Raw genomic sequence first — 24,417 nt, 5'->3', positions numbered from 1 at the left:
CCATGGATAAAAACCGGAGCCTGGATCGAGAGAGGGGGAGAAAAACCAGAGAGGGGCAGAGAGAACCGGAAGCAGAATTTCACCAGGAGAAAACCAGGAGAAGATAATTATCTATTGGAAGAGCTTTAAGCCGTCGGAGGTTCTGGGCACGGAGGGACAGAGAGCTTCTGTGAGCAACTTTCTGGATTGAGCAGCTAGGTTTGCTCAGTCTGGTTGGGTGGTATTGGTCTCCCGAAGATTGGATCAAAATAGCCACGGCATCACCAACAGCAGCAGAATCACCAGTTCAGTAGCAGGATCAGCAGCAGTTAAGGTAAGTACAAATTAATTCTTCAGGCTTTCTGTATTTCAGATTTTAGTTACTGTGTGAATGGTTATTACAGAGTTCCTCTGTTCAATGAAAATAACTATGCACTTTGGAGTGGAAGAATGCAGGTTCATTTGTTGGCGCAAGGATACGAAGTTATGGGAAATCGTTGACAAAGGCTTCACACTAACCCAAGATGAACAAGGTAAGAAAAATATGGTATATGATGCAAAGACTAAAGATCTTATTGTCAGTGGGCTTATCGCATCTGTTTATCTTAAGGTATTGAGTTGCAAAATTGCTAAAGAGGTATGGGGAAATCTTGAAAATATACATGCAGGGGACTCAAAGGTGAAAGAAGCAAAGCTTCAAATTTTCAGGGAAAAATTTGAGCAACTCAAAATGAAGGAAGATGAAGATATTGTTGCATACGTTCAACGTGTAGATGAATGGGAGAACTTGTTGAAATGAAAATTGTTGTCCGAAAGATCCTCATAACCTTGCTAGCAAAATTTAACCCTAAGGTATCTGTCTTGGAAGATAGATTGAATTTGACCAATCTCAACATAGATGAATTGCATGGAATTCTTACGGCATATGAAATGAGGATTGAAGAAGAGGATGGCACATCTCACTTAGAAATAGCTTTGCCGCATCCAAGAAGAATAGTAAGGACAAGTAGACTCCGAAAGCAAAAACTTGCAATTGTAAGGATGCAGAAAAGGAAGAAGATGAAGAAGAATTCTCAGATAAAGAGTTTGCCTACTTCATGTGAAAACGAGAACGGGTACGGGAAAATTCAAAGGTAAACTTCCATTAATATGTTTTGATTGTGGTGAGGTTGGGCATTTTGTAGCCAAATGTCCTCACAAAAATGAGGTTGTTACGAAAGGAAAGAAAAGTCCTAGGAAGTTCAACAAGCAAGGCAAGAAGAAATGGTTTAAGAAAAGTTTCTTCTCCAAAGAAGATAGCTCCTCATCCGAAGAAGACAGTGATAACGAAGAAGAATTCAATGGAAGAGTATTGTTTATGGCCAAGCACAATAAGCAAGAGGCACCTGACGAAGAAGGAGATGAAGAAGAAGAAATGACTGAGGTTGAATTTCAAAATAAAGTAATCAGGGTTATCAAAGAGCTCAAGGCTGAGAAGAAGCACATCAACACTCTTGAAGATGAATTAAAGACAGAAAGGGAACATGTCCTAAATCTTAAAATCAAGGTTGAAGAATACAAACAAATTGAAGAATCGCTCAGGAAAGAATTAAAGGAAAGCAATAAGGAAAGAGAAGCATTGGAAGCTAAAATCCTTTCTTTACGAAAGGAAGTAAAAAATTGGAAAAACTCTTCAAAACTATGCCAACAATGCAAAGACTTTGGATGAAATGATCAACAACCAATGATCATACAGTGACAAGACTGGTCTTGGTTACAAAGAAAAATTTGAAAAGGAGTCAAGTCCTTCTATGACAACCTATGTCACTTGACACGGGGATTTGGGATTCAACGGATACGGGGATTCGAGTGTCGAATACAGACACGTTGACCCCCTAGAGCAGGACACATTTGGATACGTTATATATTATTTTATATATATATATATATATATATATATATCTATCTATCTATATATATATATATATATATTAAAAATTAGATATTTCTTACACAAATTCTCATTCATGATACAAATTCATTGATTCAAACATAGATCTTCATCTAGATGTGAGTTTTACAAAGTAACATTATGCATACAAAATTAGAAATACAATTGTGACATAAATGATAAATGACAAATTATAAATTTATAATACATATTCAATTCATCAATGATCCAATTGGAGAAAGACAAGATAGTAAGATAAAGATATTGTAGTTTTCTCATTAAGTCATCAAAATCAAAATGTGTTACTGTTTACATAGGTAGTGCAATGCTAATGGTAAATAGAAATAGCAAATACAAAACAACTACAAGTACAAGTATACAAGTATATAAGCCTCAAGGCAGTGGGTAGCTCATGATTCATGAGTTATCAATCCTCATAGTCATCATCAAAATCCGCATCACTTTCCTCATCATCATGGTCACCATTGCTCTCCTCTGTTGCATTTTCCTCCTCTGTATCCAAAATCATCTTTGCATTTGTTGGTGTGGAGGATGACCCCTCTATAGTATCACCATCATCAAATTTGACAGGCTCTAATACTTACCTGTTGCTTGAATCTTCTTGAAAATGCTCCCACACCCTTTGCTCCATGCTCCCAGACACCCACAACAAACCCAAAACAAACTAAACAAGTGAATGTGCAAATAGAATGGGGAAATACGCCTTTATAACGCCGCGTGGATTCTTTATTTCTGGATTTGAATTGTCCTGAACGGGACACATTCCATATTCGAAGTGTCTTGATCGGACATGACATGTCCCGATTTTTGGACATGAATCTGCTTGAATCATGTCCGATACATCAGATTCAGGACATGTAGGGCCTAGGGGACAAATCCGGTTTCAGAGATGACAACTAAAGAAGATGGATATGCAAAAGGGGTAGATCCCCCAGCTAGATCAAGAGATCAAGACTCGTAGGAAGAACCTTGGAAGACAATTCCTCGAAGAAGATTTCCTCCTAGGTACCAACCTATCTTTTATGGTCATTGTTATTCATGTGGAAGGTTTGGACATAGAGCTACAGAATGTTGCATTTATGTTTGGAATGAATATAATTCCAGGAAATCCTTCAGAAATGGATATTCCAGAACTCAGCATAATATCAACAAATTTGATCATTTGAGAGATGATATCGAATGTTACAAATGTAACAATTTTGGACATATGGCTAGGTATTGTGAAGTTCCAGATAGGTACAACTATTATCGGCAAAACCCTAGAAGCAAATTTGCAGGATCACGAGATAGACACCAAACGAAATCTTCTATGAATAACATCGAATGTTACAAATGTCATAACTATGGACACATAGCTCGTAACTATAGGTACAAGATGGAATCAACCATGAATGAAAAGCTTGGAAACGAGAATAAGAAGGTTTGGAAGGGAAAACAAGTACAGGATGAACAAGTACACGATGAGCAAGAAAAGCAAGAAGGCAATAAGGTCCCAACAATTATGCTTTCACGATTCGTAATGGATTGAGAGGAATCAACAGTTGCTTCGATTAATGATTCGAGTCAAGATAGTCCGTTAAATGACACACTATTCTGAACAATTCATCTTATTGACTCCTAGAAATTTGAAGATGAGGAGTCTATGCAATAGTATATGACACAAGTCTACGATTGACAGACAGGTAGTTTGAACAAAATGGTAGTTTCATTACATGTTCAAGGGGAGAAGAATAGTTGAAGTATTAAAGATTCAAGAAGGGAAGCGCTGACAAGCAATCTCTATGTGAAAGTGGATTGAGATAACCTAACAATTATAGAAGTATATGTGGGTGATATAATCTTTGGAAGCAATGGTGACAGATTAAGTAAAGAATTTGCCACAAAAATTCAAAGTGAGTTTGAAATGTCTATGCCTGGCGAACTGACACACTTTTTAGGGCTTCAGATTTCTTAGTAGGATAAAGGAATATTCATATATCAAACCAAGTACATCAAAGAAATGTTCAAGAAATTCCAGATGGAAGATTGCAAGCTAGTCCTTACCCCCATGGTAACAGGTTGCAAGTTAAGCTTAGAAGATTCGTTAAAGGATGTGGACCAAAGGTTGTAAAGATCCATGATTGGTAGTCTCCTATATGTGACAGCCTCCTGGCCAGATGTGATGTAGGCAGTTGGACAAATAACACGATTCCAAGCAGCTCCAAAAGAATCTCATATCCTTGCTGTCAAAAGAATTCTTCGATAACTTAAGGGCACAACGGAATATGGTCTATGGTATCCCAAAGGAAATGATTTGGTTATCCAAGCTTATATAGATGTAGATTGGGCAGGAAGTGTTGATGATCATAAGAGCACCAGTGGAACACCATTCTATCTAGGTGGTTGTCTTGTTTCATGATTAAGTAAAAAACAATATTTAATCTTGTTATCCACAACAGAAGCAGAATATGTCGCGGAAGCAGCTTGTTGTACTCAATTTATTTGGATGAAGCAAACTTTGCAAGAACTTCAAGTCAAGTTTGATGAGCCTATTCCCATATTTTGCGATAACACCAACGCCATTAGTATCTCCAAGAATACTGTGATGCATTCCAAAACAAAGCACATTCCGATTAAATATCATTTCGTTAGAGAGCAGGTTGCTGAAAAGAATATTAAGCTTGAATATGTTGGCACAAAGGAACAAATTGCTGACATATTTACCAAACCATTACCTCGTGAAGCATTTGAGTATTTTCGTCAAAAGCTTGGGATTCTCCCAAGTTTTCGTTACTCTTTCTCTTATCTACTTGGGTAGAAAGGGGGAGTGGAGGTGTGTACAAGTCCTGTAAAAATTTCTGTTTTCCCACCCTGGTTTTTAGTTTCTCCTTATTTCTCCCATATAGTTAAATGCCCTTTCCCATAACCATACATTTAACAAGCTGGAAAAAATAAATTTGCTGAAAACACAAATTCTGGAAATTTTACAGAATGCTGAAATTGCAGAAATAAAAAATCAGCAGTAATAAACAGCCATTAAAACACATTTAAACACTGAGATTTTTTGTCAATGTGACCCTGGAAAAACCCCCTACAACTCTTGGGGAAAACCAATTCGAGAGCTCTTCTTTATTTCTGAAAATTGCCTTTTTACAGTGAGAAATATTCAGCAAAAAATCAACAAGCAAATTTACAACTTATCTCTTTTCCCGTGCCTCACAACAATCTGGAAATTACAGCAAACAGGGCAGCAATAAATGCTGTACGACCTCCTCGATTTTCGTGCCCACTTTCAGCATTAAATGCAGTTGTATGGACAACATTAAATGCACTGTACGACCTGCAATAAATGCGTTCTACGACCCTTGTTTTGCGTGCAGAAAATCAGCAAACTGCTCCTCCATTTTTGTGCAAACCACTCCTCGAAAATCGTGCCAAAATCTGCCTTTCATTGTGTACTGAACCAGCTGTACAAATCTGCTCAACTGCTGCCTTGGAATGTGTGCCAAGCTGCTGTCTCCTTCTCCTCCCTGCTCAGAAATCTCTCTTGCTCTCTTGCTCTCCTTCTCCCAATCTGCTCATGAAAGAATGAATGATTTTTTCCTCCTTTTCCTCCTTTAATCTAACCCCAAGTGACTTTTCGGTGATCCCTAGATCCAATGGCTGAAATAGATTGAGATCTAAGGCTGAGATTAAATGCTCATTTAAATCTCACTTTTTATTTTTTAATTCACCCCACTTAGTCATTTATTTCCAAAGTCACTTTTCCTTTCTAATTTTTCATTGACTTTATAAAAGTCACTTTAAAATTAGACTTAATAACTTTATCACTTAAAGTCAATTTTAAATTAGATTTAACTTTATAAAAATTATAAAGTTACTTTAGGAGAAAAATTAAATGCTTTTGGACACTTTTCCCTAGACCAAAGATCAAAGCCTTAAGGAACCACCTGTCGTCCGGTACCAAATTTCAACACTCCCTCTTACCGAGGAAGGTGTTCCTCACCACACCCATCTTGTCTCTGAAGTAGACATGCTTGCCCTGTGGTAAGGCTTTGGTAAGAAGATCTGCAACCTGCTCATCAGTGGAAATATACTCAAGCTTCACAGCTCCCTTCTGAACATAGTCTCTGATGAAATGATATCTGATCCCAATATGCTTTGACCTGTCATGAAAAACTGGATTCTCCGTGAGTTTAATGCAACTCTGATTATCACAGTAAATCACTGAAGGTCTCAATGGCTGACCAAATAAGCCAAACAACATCTTGCGAAGCCAGATAGCCTCACAACTAGCTAGACTGGCTGCCATATACTCTGCTTCCATTGAACTCAGTGCTACTGACTGCTGCTTTCGGTTGAACAATGACACTACTGCTGAACCCAACCCAAAACAACACCCTGAAGTGCTCTTCCTATCAGAAGCACAACCTGCCCAATCAGAATCAGTGTATCCTGCCAATCTCACTCCATCTCCCTGCCTGTAGTCCAGACCATAATCCACTGTCATGGTTCAACAGTAGTGTCATGGGTTCAACAGTAGTGTCATGGTTCAGCTGGAAGCAGCAGTCAGTAGCACTGAGTTCAGCGGAAACAGAGTATATGGCAGCCAGTCTAGCTAGTTGTGAGGCCATCTGGCTTCGCAAGATGTTGTTTGACTTATTTGGTCAGCCGTTGAGACCTTCAGTGATTTACTGTGATAATCAGAGTTGCATTAAACTCACGGAGAATCCAGTATTTCATGACAGGTCAAAGCATATCGGGATCAGATATCATTTCATTAGAGACTATGTTCAGAAGGGAGCTGTGAAGCTTGAGTATATTTCCACTGATGAGCAGGTTGCAGATATTCTTACCAAAGCCTTACCACGGGGCAAGCATGTCTACTTCAGAGACAAGATGGGTGTGGTGAGGAACACCTTCCTCGGTAAGAGGGAGTGTTGAAATTTGGTACCGGAGGACAGGTGGTTCCCTAAGGCTTTAATCTTTGGCCTAGGGAAAAGTGTCCAAAAGAATTTATTTTTTCTCCTAAAGTAACTTTATAATTTTTTATAAAGTTAAATCTAATTTGAAAGTGACTTTAAGTGATAAAGTTACTAAGTCTAATTTTAAAGTGACTTTTATAAAGTCAATGAAAAATTAGAAAGGAAAAGTGACTTTGGAAATAAATGACTAAGTGGGTCTTTATTAAAGTGGGGTGAATTAAAAAATAGAAAGTGAGATTTAAATGAGCAGTTAATCTCAGCCATTGATCTAAATCTATTTCAGCCATTGGATTTAGGGATCACCCAAAAGTCATTTAGGGTTGGGTTAAGGGAGAAAAAGGAGGAAAAGATCATTCATTTTATTTCATGAGCAGATTGGGAGAAGGAGAGCAAAGGAGATTTCTGGACAAGGAGGAGAAAGAGGCAGCAGTTTGGCACACATACCAAGGCAGCACTTCAGCAAATCCGTACAGCTCAAAGAACAAGCAGAAAAAGGCAGTTTTTGTGAGCAAAATAGTGGAAAAATTGATTTTCAGCACGAATATCGAGGAGGCGATTTTCTGCACGATTTTCAAGGATTGTCCGTACAAGTCCGTACGGTCGTCCGTACGGTCAGTAGATCCGTACAGTCTGTACATCCGTACGGTCCGTACAGCACGTTAAGCCATTTTCCAGATTGTCTGTTAGCTGAAAAACAGATAAGTTTGCTTGCTGGAAAAATTTCTGTTTTGCTGATTTTTGCTTAAAAATTTTCTCTCTGTAAAAAGGCATTTTCTAAAAATAAAGAGCTCTCAAACTGGTTTTCTCCAAGAGTTGTAGGGGGTTTTTCTAGGGTCAAGTTGACCAAAAATATCAGTGTTTTAATGTGTTTTAATGGCTGTTTTGATTGCTGATTTTTAATTCTGCGATTTCCAGCATTCTGAAAAATTTCCAGAATTTGTGTTTTCAACAATATTTATTTTTTTCAGTCTGTTAAATGTATGGTTATGGGAATGGGCATTTAACTACATGGGAGAAATAAGGAGAAACTGAAAACCGGGGTGGGAAAACAGAAAATTTTACATCTGTCTGCTGTCCTCCTGCCTGCACCTGAACCTGTAGAAGCTGAGGTACCGTGTGAACTGTCCATTAGTGGACTCCCTAGTGAACTGCTTTGTGAACTGCTCTGCATGCTGCCCGGAGCACCACCCCTCTGGCTCGGCGAGCCACTGCTCACTGACGGACCTGACATCCTCATAGATTTACCTCCGGATCCTTCTGATCCCTACCCACTGGATCCCTGCGACTGACTCAACCGCTGCTGAGGGTCTGGCTGATCAAGATACTCTAACTCCCGTGACCTCCTAAAGGCCCTGTCTTCCTCGAACTTCACATCCCGTCTGACAACAACTCTCCTCTGTGCAGAAATGTAAATCCGAAAGGCCTTTGAGGTCTCACTGTAGCCCACAAAGATACCCTTCTTTGCGGTGGGCTCTAGTTTGGTCCTCTTCTCCTTGGGTATATAGGAGTATGTAATGCATCCAAAGATATGAAGATGACCAATATCAGGCTTCTTCCTAGAGAAAGCCTCCTCCAGAGTCATGTGCCCCAAGGCACGATGCAGACTCCTGTTCTGCAAGTAAACAGCTGTGTTGCAGACCTCTGCCCACAAGAACAATGGCAACCCCTGATCATGTAACATGGCTTTGGCAACCCCTATGATGGATCTGTTCTTCCTCTCCGCAACCCCGGTTCTACTGGGGGTTGTAAGGAACAATGAACTCTCTCCTAATGCCTGCCTCCGCACAATAATCAACAAACTCTCCAAGGGTGTACTCTCCTCCATTGTCCGACCTCAGGGACTTGATCTTCTGACCTGTCTGTGTCTCCACAAGAGCTCTGAACTCTTGAAACCGCTTGAAGACCTCACTCTTGGTCTTCAAGAAATAAATCCAGGTCCTCCTGGAGTGATCATCAATGAATAAAACATAGTACTCATATCCACTCAAGGAAACATGAGACATCAGACCACTCACATCAGAATGAATCAAATCAAGTATCCCAGTCGCTCTGCTGTCACTGCTGGGAAAAGGGGATTTGGCAAACTTGCCCATCGCACAACCTCTGCAAGTATCAAATTGATCAGTACTGAAATCTGGCACACCTGTAGTGATCTCCCGCAATGTCCTCAAGGCTCCATGATACATATGCCCCATCCTACGGTGCCAAATCTCACACAGCTCAGAAATGCTAGCTCTGCTGTCGATACTACTGCTCAATGCCAAAAGGGGCTGGAATGCAAACTTGTACACCTTTGCATGGCGTACACCTATCACTCTAGCTGAATCAGCTGGAGTGCCCCTGGGATACATCAACACCTGTCCTCCCCTGAACAGTACCTCATATCCTCTGTCCTCCAAAGCTGAGACGGATATGAGGTTCTTCCTCATCCCTGGCACATAAAGAACATCTGACACTTTCAAGGGAGGTTTGGACTCCCTCTGAAATGTCATTGTCCCCACCCCGACTGCTCTAACAACTCTGTCATCATCGAGTACTACCTCAATATCAGTGCCACTCTCTGAAAGCTCTGAGAAGTACTCACAGACTCCTGTCATGTGACGTGAAGCCCCACTGTCCACATACCAGATACCTGAAGATGCTCCGCTAATCGAGGGAAAAGCATGCTCCCTCTGAACCTGTGTGGCAGGTGATCCTGCACTAGAGGACTCACACGTAGTGAACGCAAACTCCCGGTCAAAACGACCTGCAAAGTCCTCAATCTCTGCTGAAGCTGCCACGTCCTGGTGCTTTCCCTTCTTCTTCTTCTTCTCCGGACACACAACTGCATGGTGTCCCATCTTTTGACAATTCCAACACTTCACCTTGGAATAGTCCTTCTGTGTGTTCCCCTGTTTACCTTTACCTTTGCCTTTGCCGCCACCACTGCTTGTGGAAGCCTGCTTCTTCCCTTTGCCTTTCTTGCCTCCTGCCACCAGTGCTACATCCTCATCCTGCTCAACTGGCTTGGTTGCCCCAAGTTGACCTTTCCTGATCTCTGTCTGAATGCAATCATCCCAAAACCTCTCCCATGTGGGAAGGGTCTCACGTGCACAAACCCCATCAGCAAAGTTCAACCATGAATAGTGGAGGCCATTCACTGCAATCCGCACCAACTCAGTGGGTGGAATGGCCTCTCCAATCGCTGCCAACTCATCTCTCACATTAGTAATCTTTGTGAGATATCCAACTGCACTCATTACCCATCTTAATGTTCTTCAGCTTCTCCTTCAGGACCATCTTTCGGTTCTCGTTGGTACTCTGGTAGAAATTGGACAATGCTGTCCACATCTCATGGGCATTGCTCTTTCCTCTCACATGAGGAATGCAATGGTCTTTGATTCCGTCTAGAATCAGCCTCTTACCCTTATTGTTCTTCTTATTATACTCAACCAACTGAGTAGCATCAGTAGGCACAACAACAGGGTTCTGTGTGGTATGCACCATGATATCCCAGATTTCTGCCTCCTCAAAGTTACTTTGCATTCTCGCCTTCCAAACGCTGTAATTTGTATGTCCATCCAGCCTATCCTCCACCCTCAATCCCAATGACATCCTGCTGTCCTAAAACTGAAAAATAGCACTGCTGTAGTAAACATAAAACTGCTGTTTATGAAAAAATCAGCTTGCTGGAATTTTCTGAGTGAAAAATCAGCAGCTGTAATTTTTCCTTTTGCTGTCCCAAACTGCCCTTCAGCACTGAAGTTCTGATACCATGTAGAAATTTATGTTTTCCCACCCCGGTTTTCAGTTTCTCCTTATTTCTCCCATATAGTTAAACGCCATTTTCCATAACCATACATTTAACAAGCTGGAAAAAATAAATTGGAGTAGTCTACGGAGGCAGTAGAATGGCCCCTTTTCCGGCACCGGCCGGAAAATCGTCCGGCTCCGGCTGCCGGAAATCTCTCCCTCTTCCGCCACCATCTCTCCTGGTCAACGGTCGAATCACACTCAGTTTATTTGCAGAGACACACCCATTCTTCGACTCGTGAGGCGTTTGGAATTCATGCAAAACTCGGATGCAAACATTGTGGAGCCAAAAAATAATTTAAAACATATTGAACTAGCAACCTACAGATTCTAAAGAAGGAAACCTGGGTGATTTGATATATAATGGCAAGTTCCAGCTAAGGAAAGCTGGGTGCAACTAACATAATGGAGACCTGGGCACTTAATCTCAGAACCGGCCCTTTAAGATCGATATTCTTCCGAATGTCGACGGTACATGCAACCAAACAGATGTAGTTTAAATTACTTGAAAACAAATTATATGGCTATAAACAATGCAGCGAATGTCGACGGTACATGCAACCAAACAGATGTAGTTTAAATTACTTGAAAACAAATTATATGGCTATAAACAATGCAGCGAAAATCTATTGAATATCGATCTTAAAGGGCCGGTTCTGAGATTAAGTGCCCAGGTCTCCATTATGTTAGTTGCACCCAGCTTTCCTTAGCTGGAACTTGCCATTATATATCAAATCACCCAGGTTTCCTTCTTTAGAATCTGTAGGTTGCTAGTTCAATATGTTTTAAATTATTTTTTGGCTCCACAATGTTTGCATCCGGGTTTTGCATGAATTCCAAACGCCTCACGAGTCGAAGAATGGGTGTGTCTCTGCAAATAAACTGAGTGTGATTCGACCGTTGACCAGGAGAGATGGTGGCGGAAAAGGGAGAGATTTCCGGCAGCCGGAGCCGGACGATTTTCCGGCCGGTGCCGGAAAAGGGGCCATTCTACTGCCTCCGTAGACTACTCCAAATAAATTTGCTGAAAACACAAATTCTGGAAATTTTACAGAATGATGAAATTGCAGAAATAAAAAATCAGCAGTAATAAACAACCATTAAAACATATTTAAACACTGAGATTTTTGGTCAATGTGATCCTGGAAAAACCCCCTACAACTCTTGGGGAAAACTAGTTCGAGAGCTCTTCTTTATTTCTGAAAATTGCCTTTTACAGTGAGAAATATTCAGCAAAAAATAAGCAAGTAAATTTACAACTTATCTCTTTTCCCGTGCCTCACAGCAATCTGGAAATTACAGCGAACAGGACAGTAATAAATGCTGTACGGCCTCCTCCACTTTCAGCATTAAATGAAGCTGTACGGGCATCATTAAATGCGCTATATGGCCTACAATAAATGCGTTGTACGACCCTGGTTTTGCGTGCAGAAAAATCAGCAAACTGCTCCTCGATTTTTGTGCAAACCACTCCTCGAAAATCGTGCCAAAATTTGTCTTTCACTGTGTGCTGAACCAACTGTACAAATCTGTTCAACTGTTGCCTTGGAATGTGTGCCAAGCTGCTGTCTCCTTCTCCTCCTTGCTCAGAAATCTCTCTTGCTCTCTTGCTCTCCTTATCCCAATCTGCTCATGAAAGAATGAATGATTTTTTCCTCCTTTTCCTTCTTTAATCTAACCCCAAGTGACTTTTGGGTGATCCCTAGATCCAATGGCTGAAATAGATTGAGATCTAAGGCTGAGATTAAATGCTCATTTAAATCTCACTTTTTATTTTTTAATTCACCCCACTTAGTCATTTATTTCCAAAGTCACTTTTCTTTTCTAATTTTTCATTGACTTTATAAAAGTCACTTTAAAATTAGACTTAATAACTTTATCACTTAAAGTCACTTTTAAATTAGATTTAACTCTATAAAAATTATAAAGTTACTTTAGGAGAAAAATTAAATTCTTTTGGACACTTTTCCCTAGGCCAAAGATCAAAGCTTTAAGGAACCACCTGTCCTCCTGTAACCAATTTTCAACAAGTCCGCAAGATGGTAGTTTGTCAGGGGGAGTTACCCTTTGCCATTGATGAGAAAGGGGGAGAGAAGGCAGTAGGAAGAGGTTTCATGATCACAAGGGGAGTACTTGTGTTGCCATCAATGCCAAAGGGGGAGATTGTTGATTAGTGGTTGTCATTGATGTCAACCCAAGAAGCACCAGGGGCTACCCCAATCTTGCATGGGCATTTTGACTTGAAAATTTACTCTATTCTGAGTCAAGGATCTTCTAGATGGATTCTACTCGTCGAGATGTTTTCGTTGATATATGGCACACCAAGTAATTCTTCATGGTTGAGAGATATTCATGTTTGAAGTTAGTAACCGCAGTTAGTGGGCTAAAAACCTATGGGGTTGTGGCATGGCACTCATAATTCGTTGTGGTCATTGAATAGTCAATAATTAATAATGTCTTGTTGCCCCTAAAATCCCTCCAACGTTCACTTGTTGAGGACCCTTTCAACTCAAGACATTCCTATAAATAATGACCCTCATATCCTCCTCTAGTAGGGATTTTGTGGCTTCAAACAGGTCATTATGGCATTTTCGCTATAACTTTTTTTTTGTTTTCTTTCTCTGCGAAGCTTCAAAAGCTGAAATTAAAACCCATTTGAGTTGAAATTGTGATGAACCCTGTGATCGAATTTCAAAGCTTGGTTTGCTATATTTTCGGAAATATGATCTGAGGACGTTAGGGTTTTTGCAGGCCGAATTCCATGTCAAACAGGTGACGTTGGGAGAATCATCATAACTTTCTCTTTGAGCATTGGATTCAAATTTCCTAAATAGTCGCAGAAAGAGGACGGATTGTAGTTTGTTGAGTAGCGTTTTTAGGGCCGAAGGTCGCAACAGTGACACGTGGCACTTCGTACAAGTTCCCTCTATTGAGCTAGTATATAATCAAGTCATCGTGGGAGATTGGGCATAACTCTTTCTTGAAGAATCCAATTCTGATTAGACCTATGGGGTTGGAAAGAGGACTCAGAGGGCTACCAGAGGATGAAATTTCAAACCCTGGAGATCCTAAATTACATAGATACAATATATTCAATATCGAGCTCCTAGAAGGTAATAAAAAGCATGCATTCAAGGATCACTGCAGTAAGGACCACACATGAACAATCAAGGGTAAGTCTCCTACAACAAGGTATGTATGATTAGTGTTTACATTTGAAATATGAGTATCATCTCTGACATATGTTTTTGCAGGATAACGTAAGTACATACATGGTCTTGGTTATATCTCTATGTCTCTATATGGCACAGTTAGTTTTGATACCTTATTTCGGATGTCCTATTCTTGATACTACACATTTGATGCTACATATTCTTGATGCTACACCAAGTTTGCTAAATCTATATGATGTTGTAAGTTCATGTTACTTGTCTTGTCATAGTTGATAGAATGGTCTCTGTTGTTGTACTTAGAACTTGATCCATCACAAGTCTAGGGTCTGTCATCTGTTTTTATTGTATATATCTTTAGGTTAGTTTTGGATATAGTCTTGCATAGAGTCCAGGCCTATATCAAGAGTGGGAGTATTTTTCTACTGTTGCAACAAGTCAACAACAAAAGTGACAAGCACACTTCACGCACACATTGTAATTTTAATTTGTATTTATTCATTATTATGCACTTACATGTGTTTTGCAGGCAGAGGTAAGTTGAAGGGTATTTTGTTTTGTTTTGGGGTTAGTTTCACTGGGAAAATTTTGCATGCAGGTAGAAGAAGATTCAAGTACAACTTCAAGCAAGAATTCAAGTACAACTTCAAGCAAGAATTCAAGAGCAAAAGTATCAAATCAAAGGAAGCATTGCAAAAGACATGACAACCATCCGTATATTGTGAAGAATTGAAAAATGATACAGGGCTGAAGATTAAAGTAAGAGCATCAAGAAGATTGTTATGAATAAATATATAGGAAATAATGTAAAATAATGCACAATGGTAATAATCATAAATAATGATTAGTTAATTAGTAATTAGTTTGAAGAGTCATGTCTAAATGAGACATGACTCTCCATCAAGGGACACTTGCTTGGTGTATAAGCAAGCCTCTCACTCTCATTGTAACATCATTCTTATTCATTGTATCCTCATTGATATCTTTATATTCCAAGTCTTCTAGAGTAATTAATTTAAAGAATGAACTTTGTTCGCTTCATTTGGTATTAGCGCAGTTGATCGTTGGAAATGGATGGAAGAACAATGTGACAAGAAGACAAATAATTGGATGAGCTTTGGACTTAGAGGGAGTAGACAAGATCAACCTAATTGAAGCATGTTTTGATCCATAATGTAAAGAAGCTAGCTGCGACTTGCAATATGAAGATGATTAGAGTGATGTTGATTCATATCTATTGAAAATGAGCTTGTGACTTTTCTGTAATGTTTTTGACAAGGGTTGAGGACCTCTTCAGTATAATTGGGACTTGATTGAAGAATTGTAAGATTGAAAGTGTGGCACGATCCTAGTGAAATCCTTGCTAAGATTGTGGCATGATGGACTGTGAGTCCATGGACACTTGCTTGATGAAAAATTTGAGGAAGTTGCGAGACTCTGTTGTTGACCTAGTTGATTCTTTGATTGGCTCGTTGAATCACCTGATACATGAAATTGCTGACTCTATTTGGAATGGATGTATTAATGAAAGAAAGCACTTCTGGGTGCTGTGTTGGTCTGAATAACAAGGATGTTTCTGTGGCATTTAGGTCGATTGAAGCTAAAAATGTAGAAGCAGTTTGGCTATAGAAGTTGTTTGCCGATCCATTTGATCTTGTGCTGGATTTGACCATGGTATACTTTTCTGTTGTTGAGCAGGTTGTTGATGTCGACTTATGTGAGAAACATGGAATGGCTAAGAATTCTGCTGGAGAGGGAACATTGATTATAGAACATCATAAAGCTTCCTTAGGATGTAGCTGTGAGACCTATGGATTGGTCGGGAAGTTGTCACTCCCTTAGGTCAGTTGACCAGGACGCCAATGAGTTTGGTTGGGTAGCTTGGTTCTGAGGCTTTAAGTGATCCCTTAGGTTTTTACTGGGAGACTAGTTTGGTCAGGGACACTGCTTTTGTGATCTCTCCCTTAGGTGTTGACATGGAGACCTATGGTTTGGTCAGGGAGATTGATCTTGAGTTCCCTTCCTTAGGCTGTTGTTGGGAGACTTATGGTTTGGTCTGGAAGGATGAGTTCTCTCCATTGGACATAGACCAAGACACTGTATAGTTGGGGATCGAGATAGGGATTCCTCCCTTAGGTTGTGGGTCGGGAGACCTTGTTTGTGGTCAGGGAATTGTATCATGTGCATATGTTTAATTTGGTCTCATTAATGGATCCCACTGGTCAGTAGGGCATTGACATGGATGCCATAGGGTTGTGGCTTTTGGGATGTGTTCGATGCTATGTACTTGTCCTTATGAAGAGACTTGTGATCTCTACCTTAAGCTATAGCCGTGAGACAATTGGTTTGGTCGAGGAGATTGATCTTGAGAGAGAGAATGAAAAGTACCTCCCTGGCTAAGGAGTGTTGGAAATATGGTAGTCATGGTCAGTGTTTTCATCATGAAGAAATTGGAAAATTTGAATTTTTATTTTACCTCCTAAAATATATCAAGCTAACCTATTATTAAAGTCGACTAGGCTACTTAGAGGCATCCATTCGACCCCCTTGAAGAGACCGCTTCTCTTTTGGACATGGATTGGTGTCCTGGTTATCTCTTATCCAACGAAGGCAGAGAAAATGGAGGGTCGAATTTTAGAAAGTGGGCTTGGTACTTGATTTTTATTCTTTGTTATTGGTTTGGATATTATCTTCATATGATTGTTTTCAATGTATTGATGAATTTTGAAAACTCTTTCTCAGAAGGAAAGAATTTTTGGGTTTTCCCTTGGCCTCAAGCCTAATTTCTGTGTCTTGTTTCATTCTCTCATGGTTATTTTCTACTGCTCTTTCATGTTTAATGGTTGATAATTTCTTCTGTATAATTGCTTTAAGACACTGAATGAATGGTATGTGGAATTAATGCTAATTGATCATTGGAAATAGTTATCATGTTGAAGAAATTTATTCTGGCTTGTGCCCTAGAAATATCAACAATTTCTACAGGACTGATATGATTGTCAACTTTAGACCTTTATAAAGAAAACTTCAAAACCTTGTTCCAATCTTTTACAAGAATAATGTCAAGGCCAACAATAATAAATGATCTTGTTAAAGATCACACACACCCTATGTCCACTGATTGACCCTCACCCAACTTGATCCTAAGTAATCAAGTGGTAGAACACATGCATCCAATACTTAGGGAGATCAATGTACCTTAACCTAGTCCATGGCAGTCACGCTTGACTTTGGTAAAGATCACACACACCTAAGTCTCCTCACCCAGTGGCGAGATGGGTGGCAATCTTGACAAGCTTGACCATCTCAATATGGCCCTTCGTTAATAAAGACACGAAGGTGAGTTGTGGGTAGGATGCATGCTGGGGCATGTATTCAACCAAGTCCATGGCTTCAAGGTGTACCCTCACACCTAGGAGCATCGCTGCTCATTCCCCCCTCACCAAGTCCATGGCTAGTTAAGAAATTGGGGGAAGAGCATATGCTCAGTGTTCTTTATCAACAGTGTTTCCACTCGGGAAGGGATACATTCTCTTGCACTCCAAGCCACTCTCTGAAGAATAAGAACTTTTCTTTTGGCAAAGCCTTGGTGAGAGTGTCTGCAACTTGCTCATTTGTTGAGATGTGTTGGAGCCTCACTGCCCCTCTCTGTACCATATCTCAATTACAATGGCATTTGATCTCGATGTGCTTCGACCTGTAATGGAATACTGGATTCTCTGAAAGTATGATCACACTTTGATTGTCGCAGTATGTCATGATTGTATCGGGCACATGATCAAACAACTTTGCAAAGAGCTTCCGCAACCACGCTGCCTCACAACTAGCCATATTAGTTGCAATATACTCTACCTTAGCTGTAATGAGAGCGATAGGTTTTGTACTTCTTGCTCATCCAACAAATCATGGCAAATCCCAAGCTAAAGCAACACCCTGATGTGCTCTTCCTGTCGGTAATACTCCTAGCCCAATCTGCATTTGTGTATCTGTGCGGCTCAAATCATCGCCATAGGCATATCTTAGTCCATAGTTGATCATCCAAGGTAGATATCTTAGCACATGTTTTGTGGCCACCAAGTGAGCATGCAAAGGTTCCACCATGAACTAGCTTAATGTGTTAATAGCACAACATATATCTGGTCTTGTGTTGACCAGAAACATATACTGCAGTATTTTTAGCTTTTCCCTACAAAAACATAGGAAACTTCTGATCAAGAATCATGGGTTTAGCTGCTTCCAACTTAGTCCTGTTTTTCCTTTCAACGACTCCATTTTGTTGAGGGTTATATGGAACAACCACCTCCCTCTTAATCCCTACATCCTTGTAGAAGTCTTTGAACTCATTTGAAGTAAATTCTCCTCCATTATCTATTTTTAGGATCTTGATCCTCTTTCCAGTTTGATTTTCCACAAGAGATTTCAAGTCCCTAAACACACTAAAAGTTTAATCCTTGCCGCTCAAGTAGAAGATCCAAATCTTATGGGAGAAGTCATCAACAAAGGTCCCTTAACATTCTTTCCACTAGTGCATCTCTGACGCACACTTTCATGATGTTGAAATGTGTAACTAGGTTCAGTCTTCATAATGACTAATATAATCATGATTTTATGTATTTGATGAAAAGAGAAATATAAATTTTATTATTAATATTTTGAAGCATGGGTTTAATGCTCAAGGTTATTTTATATATAGGTCAAACACCCATTGAGTGCTTCTAGGGCTTGTCATTGAGTCAACATGTCAATTGAGTCATTGTCATATATGGAAGACCCTTTTGGGTTTATTGTATCAAGTGACAGGAAATTTTTGTATAGTCAAAAGTGTCATAAAGATCGTTTAAGACCTTGTCAAACAAGCAGTAACATGTCAACCTTCATAAGATGACAAGTCGACTTCATGTAGGGCTATTTGACCTAGAAGAGAAGCCTATATATAAGAGACATCGACCTCACTTGAAGGTCATCCAATCAGCTCGTAAGAAGTTATATTAGAGACAAGAAGAAGACTTACAAGACAAGCGAAGAAGAGGAGAAATAAAGGAAGGAAGATTTAAGGACTGTTTTGGGCCTCATTCATCTCACACATGCGAGCAAATTAGGGCTTTTGTTGCAACAACTAGACTGAAAAGTGCAATCACTCTAGAAGGCCAGAATTAGGAGACAAACGGACCATCTTGCAAGCCGAGTTATTGAAGAAGAAGCAACTCACTAAGCAAAGAAGAAAGGACTATTTCTCCATACTCTCACTCACACTTGTGGTTTAGGGTTTCTACAGTAAGGCCAAATTGCAGTCAAGAAGTTGCCGGTTTGAAATATTGGTCAAAGAGAAGTTACATTAGCTATGAGGCAAGTTTGACTTGGGTTGAAGGAAGTGCATAAAAGAACAATTTGACTTGGTCTTGGAGGGGTCTTTATCAAGGGTCATAGGTCTTGGAATTCGTCATTTGAAGTTCTATAAGAAGAGAAGAGTTCTTGTGGGTTTTCCTCTTAAGAGGAGAGGTTTTGGCCTTGGCTTACAACCTACATTTTGTGTCCTCTTGTCTCATTGATCTTCATTGTTTGGTAGTTGTTTGATGATAGAGAACATTAATAATAATCAAGTGAAAGAAGAAGCTAATCAAGTTAAGGAAAAATACATCACAAACAATTATCAAATTAAGAGAAATCACCTAATCTAGCTGCTCCTAGATTTCTCAAGACATGATCCACCTGAATCTTGGGAATCCCTGAAACCATCTTGCTCAAGTTAGGCAAAGTCTTGTAATGAAGGTGTGCAAGTCTCTGGTGCCAAAGCTCACACTGAGTAGTAGTATGATGGACCAATGCTTGAATTTGTTGTCCACAACTCTGTATAGGCCATTTCCGACACCAAGTGTGAAGGCTTCCCTCATGTTAGATCTCCTTGGCCAAGCAAGGACTTTTCTATTGATAAATACAACTATGAACCCTTTGTCTTCTGGAGCAGAAATGGGGACAAGATTCTTCTTCAAGCTTGGCACATACAACACATCTTGTAGATGAATGGTTTGACCAAATTCCAATGAAAAGAAATAGAACCGCTCCCTTTTACAGGATGAATAGAATTATCTCCAAGAATAATTTTCAAATTGGTCTCCGTCTCAACCATATTTGAGAGGACTTCAGGATACCTAATAAAATATCTAGACGTCATACTATCCACCAGCCAACTATCAATGCTATTTGAAGATGAGCTAGAAAGAGCAGCAACAAGAAAATATTCAGATTGAATGTTAACAACATTATCAGCATACCTTGTGTTATTGGACGTCTTAATATCTAGATGCCGTACTATCCACCAGCCAACTATCAATGCTATCTGAAGATGAGCTAGAAAGAGCAGCAACAAGAAAATATTCAGATTGAATGTTAACAACATTATCAGCATACCTTGTGTTAATGGATGTCTTTTGAGGACACTGAGTCTCTTCAACACTTGCATGGGTAGTAAGACCTCCTCTTCTCCTTCTATTGTTGAAGTTGTTGTTGGAATTGGGCCTCAGAGCACTTCTTTCAGGACAATCTCAGGCTATGTGGCCAAATTTGTCACACTTGTAGCATTGGACTTTGCACAAGTCCCTTCAATTATTGTTGAATGCTGGAGCTAGCTTCTTTGACTTCCATTTGGAAGGTCTTTCTTTCGTTTTTTTCTTTCTTGACATAGGTTGCAAACGCTGAAGGTTCTCATTCCTCTTGTCTCTGAATTCTCCCTTTGGAAATGAGCTTGGATTCCTCTTGAGTGCAGGAGCCCAAGAGTTCATCAAATGAGGGGAGCTCCTTCCCGCATGCTGCTACTAATACCTATAATAAATGTTTCCCAAGACGTGGGGAGCCCACCAAGAGTCATCTGCACAAGCTCTCTATCAGGTATGGTTTCTCCAATGGAAAGAAACTGGTCTCTTATTTGAGAGATTCTCATGAAGTGCCCTGTTATAGATTCAGACTTGTTCATCTTATTGTCACGAAGTTGACTCTTCAAAGAAATGATATGGCTGAGACTGTTGACCTCATACATCCCAATCAATTTTTCATTCATCTCCTTTGACTTCTTCAGCTTGGACACATAAGTAATAAGATGATCTCTGAATGAATCGATGATAATCTTCTTAGCCTTGATCTTACCCTTGTACTTGGATTTTCAGGAGGTTCAACAACCTTGCCTTTCACATATTCCATCACATCATTTTCTTCAAGGGTAATATTCAATGGAGCTCTCCATGCGGAAAAGTTGGAGGCATCATTTAGATTCTCTTCAATCTTGAAGTAGGATATAGTTATCTTTTCGAAGAGAGTTGATGCCCATTCAGCAAGAAAAGAGTCTCAAACGGGTATTATGTGGTCTCCAATGGCTGATCTTCACCTTAGCTGTAATAACATGTTAATTTTTCAGTGTTCTATGCTGTTATAATCACTTAAAACAATTTCATCCACCCCAGCAACAGTTAAGCAATTAGAGATAGAGCAGTAAACAGTAATGCACAATAGAAGAAATGCTAAGCACAATGAGACAGATTTTGGTCAAAGACCAGGGTAAAACCCACAAGGGTGAAAACCCAGAATCAATCCTTTTTCTTCTATTAGTCAATCAATGTTCAGCATGAGATATATAGTCCAAATAGTACATCCATAAACCAGTCAAAGTGAAACTTTTAATTTCTAAGTCAACCAAGTCAAAACCAATCCAATGAGAGAGAAAATTCAACTCTGGTCAAATATGGCAAGCGATAGAGGGCCGAATTTTGGCCTGAGGAAGTTCGGTCAAATGCCTCAGTCAACCTGTGATCAAATCCCAGAACAGTCCAGAAATTCGGTCAAAAAAGTCAAAGATTCAGCTTTCAAGTACAGTCAAAGATTTGGTCAAAACAGAATCAAAGTCTCCTGCAATTCTTGGTCAAATCTCACAGTCAAACTCTGTGGTCCAACCCTAGTCATACTGTTTGGTCAACCTCAGTCAACTATCCAGAAACAAAGATGATAATGCAGTCAACCATAGTCAAAGATGCCACAGAATATTCAGCTTCCAAAACAGTTTGGTTAAACAGTCGAAGATATCCCAAGTTAAAGAAAGTCAACGCTGGTCAAGGCAAGCAGAAACAGATCAGAAAAGTAATCCTTTGGCCAAACAGAAAATGTCTTCCTCCTTCGCACGTGTTAACTTGCTCTGCGATTTTCAGATGAACGTGTGATGATGTGATGTGCCAAAATGACCTCCAATGATAGGTCTATTTATACGAGGTTTTGGACGGACAATTTCTACTTGTGGGGCTGACTTGAAGACTTTGAGGCCGAATTGGTCAACTTTGGAAATTGAATTTTTTCCATTGCTTTGATGATGAAATTCCAACCGAAGTTGCCCAATTTTCAACACCCTAAGCAGGCAATCTCAAAATAACCTATAGAGTGATCTCAAGATGTCCTTTGAAAGCGGGTCTGCCCTAACCAGGGCCGAATTTGGCCTCAATCAAATTCGTATAGAGCTTCAGAATAGGTTCATAAATTTTCTTCAAATGGAGGCCTTGATAAATTTGTTCAGCAATTCTTCAAACAGAAGGTAGAAATAGACTTAAGAAATCTTACCAAAATCGTCAATGAGGCAGCTTCACAGCAATGTCTATATTAGATAGCCAATAATTCAAGCTGGCTTCGGATAACTTTTATGGCTCGGCCTGTACAGAACTTCTTATAGTCCTTTGGATGTCACGACTAGGGCATATATATACCTGCCACAGAGATATGCCCTAAAAGGAGACTTCAGATCTGCTGCTTCAAGAACATGATCCTCTTTAGAGCAAATTAAGCCTCAGGAGCAGGATCAAAGTTGTTCCAGATTTGCCTTAAAATAGTTCTAGTCAGAACCCTTGGCCTGATCCCTTATCCTTTGATAGCTTGTTTATTTTTCATGATCTTCTAGTCTGATAATTTCTTCCAACGATATCTTAATTAAATCATCTTGTGTCACATTAATCATTAAGCAATTATACATAGAAAATCTCAACTGAAAAAGATTAATAACATCAGGATTGCGTAGAACCAGCCAAACGCAAGAGACACAAATTTTACCCTGGGAAACCCTAACTAGGGAAAAACCCAGCAACCTTTTCTTAGAGAAATTGCCCAATTCAACAAGATATACAATCCGATTCTTTCAGTCAAACTTGGTCAAACAAGACCACAAACTTCAATAGGTCAAACCTGATCAAACAGACCAACTTTTCAGCCTTCTGCAACCTGGTTAAGGCCTGGTCAAAGAAACCGAATTTCATCCTCATGTAAGTAGGGCAGCTTGCAGTCAAAACTGTGTCCAGAATGCGGTCAACCAGGTAAAATAAACTCAATCAGATCTGTGGTCAACTTCCCAGAAAAGCTTGGTCAACTGCTCAGAGATTCTGCCCAGAAAAGCTCAATTAACAGGTCAGGAAAATCAGTCAAAGCTGCTTGAGAAGAACTTGGTGGTAGCTGGTCAAAGCAAGTCAAAATTCAGAAGACTTCTCTCCTTTGCAAGTGTGAACAGAACCTCAGAAGATATGACCCAAATTGTTGAAGAAGATAGCTCTAATGAGAAGGGATAATGCCCTTTTTATACTGTTCCAAGGTGTCCCAAGAGGTGGGTCATAAAGCTGGGCCGACTTGCCTTTTTGGACGCAAATTTAAATTTAAATTTATCTCTTACAGCTGACTTGAACAAATTTGAATTTCAACTTTTCATTTTGATTTTTTGGGCTAATGCAATCGAAGAATACTGACTGCAGCTACCAAAACAACAATTTACATATGTGTATACCTGATCAACATAGATGGAGTTATTTAGCAAAGATGCAATGATGCCTCTGCTTGTGATGACAATTTCAATTTGAAATGAAGGACGTCTCTACACATTGAAGTCTTACATGCACAATAGTTGGAAGATAACAAATGCACTCAATTAATTTGAACTTCTTAAAGAAGTCTTCCTATGCAGCACTCAATGTTATGATCTAATGGGATAATATCTTTGAACACTACGAATTTTATGGATCACTTGTAAAAGTCACTAGTGGGCATAGTAGAATACATGACATAGTACACATTGTGATGAGAGTTCAGGTTAACAGAGGCAATAAAAATATGGGGCATTTTATATACTATTTAAATTTTGAATTGGGATTAATTATCAATTAAAATGGGTTCTGGGGTTTTTGATGCTATCTTTTCAAATAACATATATTCTAATAACAGAAATGGAAATATTCTGGTAGCAATCTACAATATACTATATAGACTATTCCCAGCTCAGCTATTAATTATCCTGAGTTCCAATCAGGCGAATAGCTTTGCCAAATGTAAACCAACAAAACATATAGCTTAACTCTTATTAAAAAGTATATCAATTGAATAAAATTCGGCAAGCTTGTTTCTGTTTCATACTTATGCATGTATCTGTTTTTTTACATGTTGTGACTATCAAAGTTCAACACCTATAATTTGGCTTTTTCCTCCAGATTAAGAGTCTATTATCATGTTGTATATGTCTAGGTTGACTGTCAGGGTCTGTACAATACTGACA

General features: G+C 39.5%; 1 protein-coding gene across 1 annotated transcript in view; it reads left to right on the top strand.

Moving 5' to 3' along the window:
• LOC149147248 (protein MICRORCHIDIA 7-like) overlaps positions 1-24,417 on the top strand; it is a 230,843-nt gene that overhangs the window by 149,133 nt on the left and 57,293 nt on the right. The gene's annotated exons all lie outside the window — the stretch shown is intronic.

This window comes from Pinus tabuliformis, chromosome 9 (genome assembly GCF_031772625.1).
Source record: "Pinus tabuliformis cultivar Carrire ecotype Pingquan chromosome 9, CPIR1, whole genome shotgun sequence".
In the NCBI taxonomy this organism is placed as follows: Eukaryota; Viridiplantae; Streptophyta; class Pinopsida; order Pinales; family Pinaceae; genus Pinus; species Pinus tabuliformis.
The sequence above is the reverse complement of the archived record's forward strand: the minus strand, read 5'-3'. Positions and strand labels throughout refer to the sequence as shown.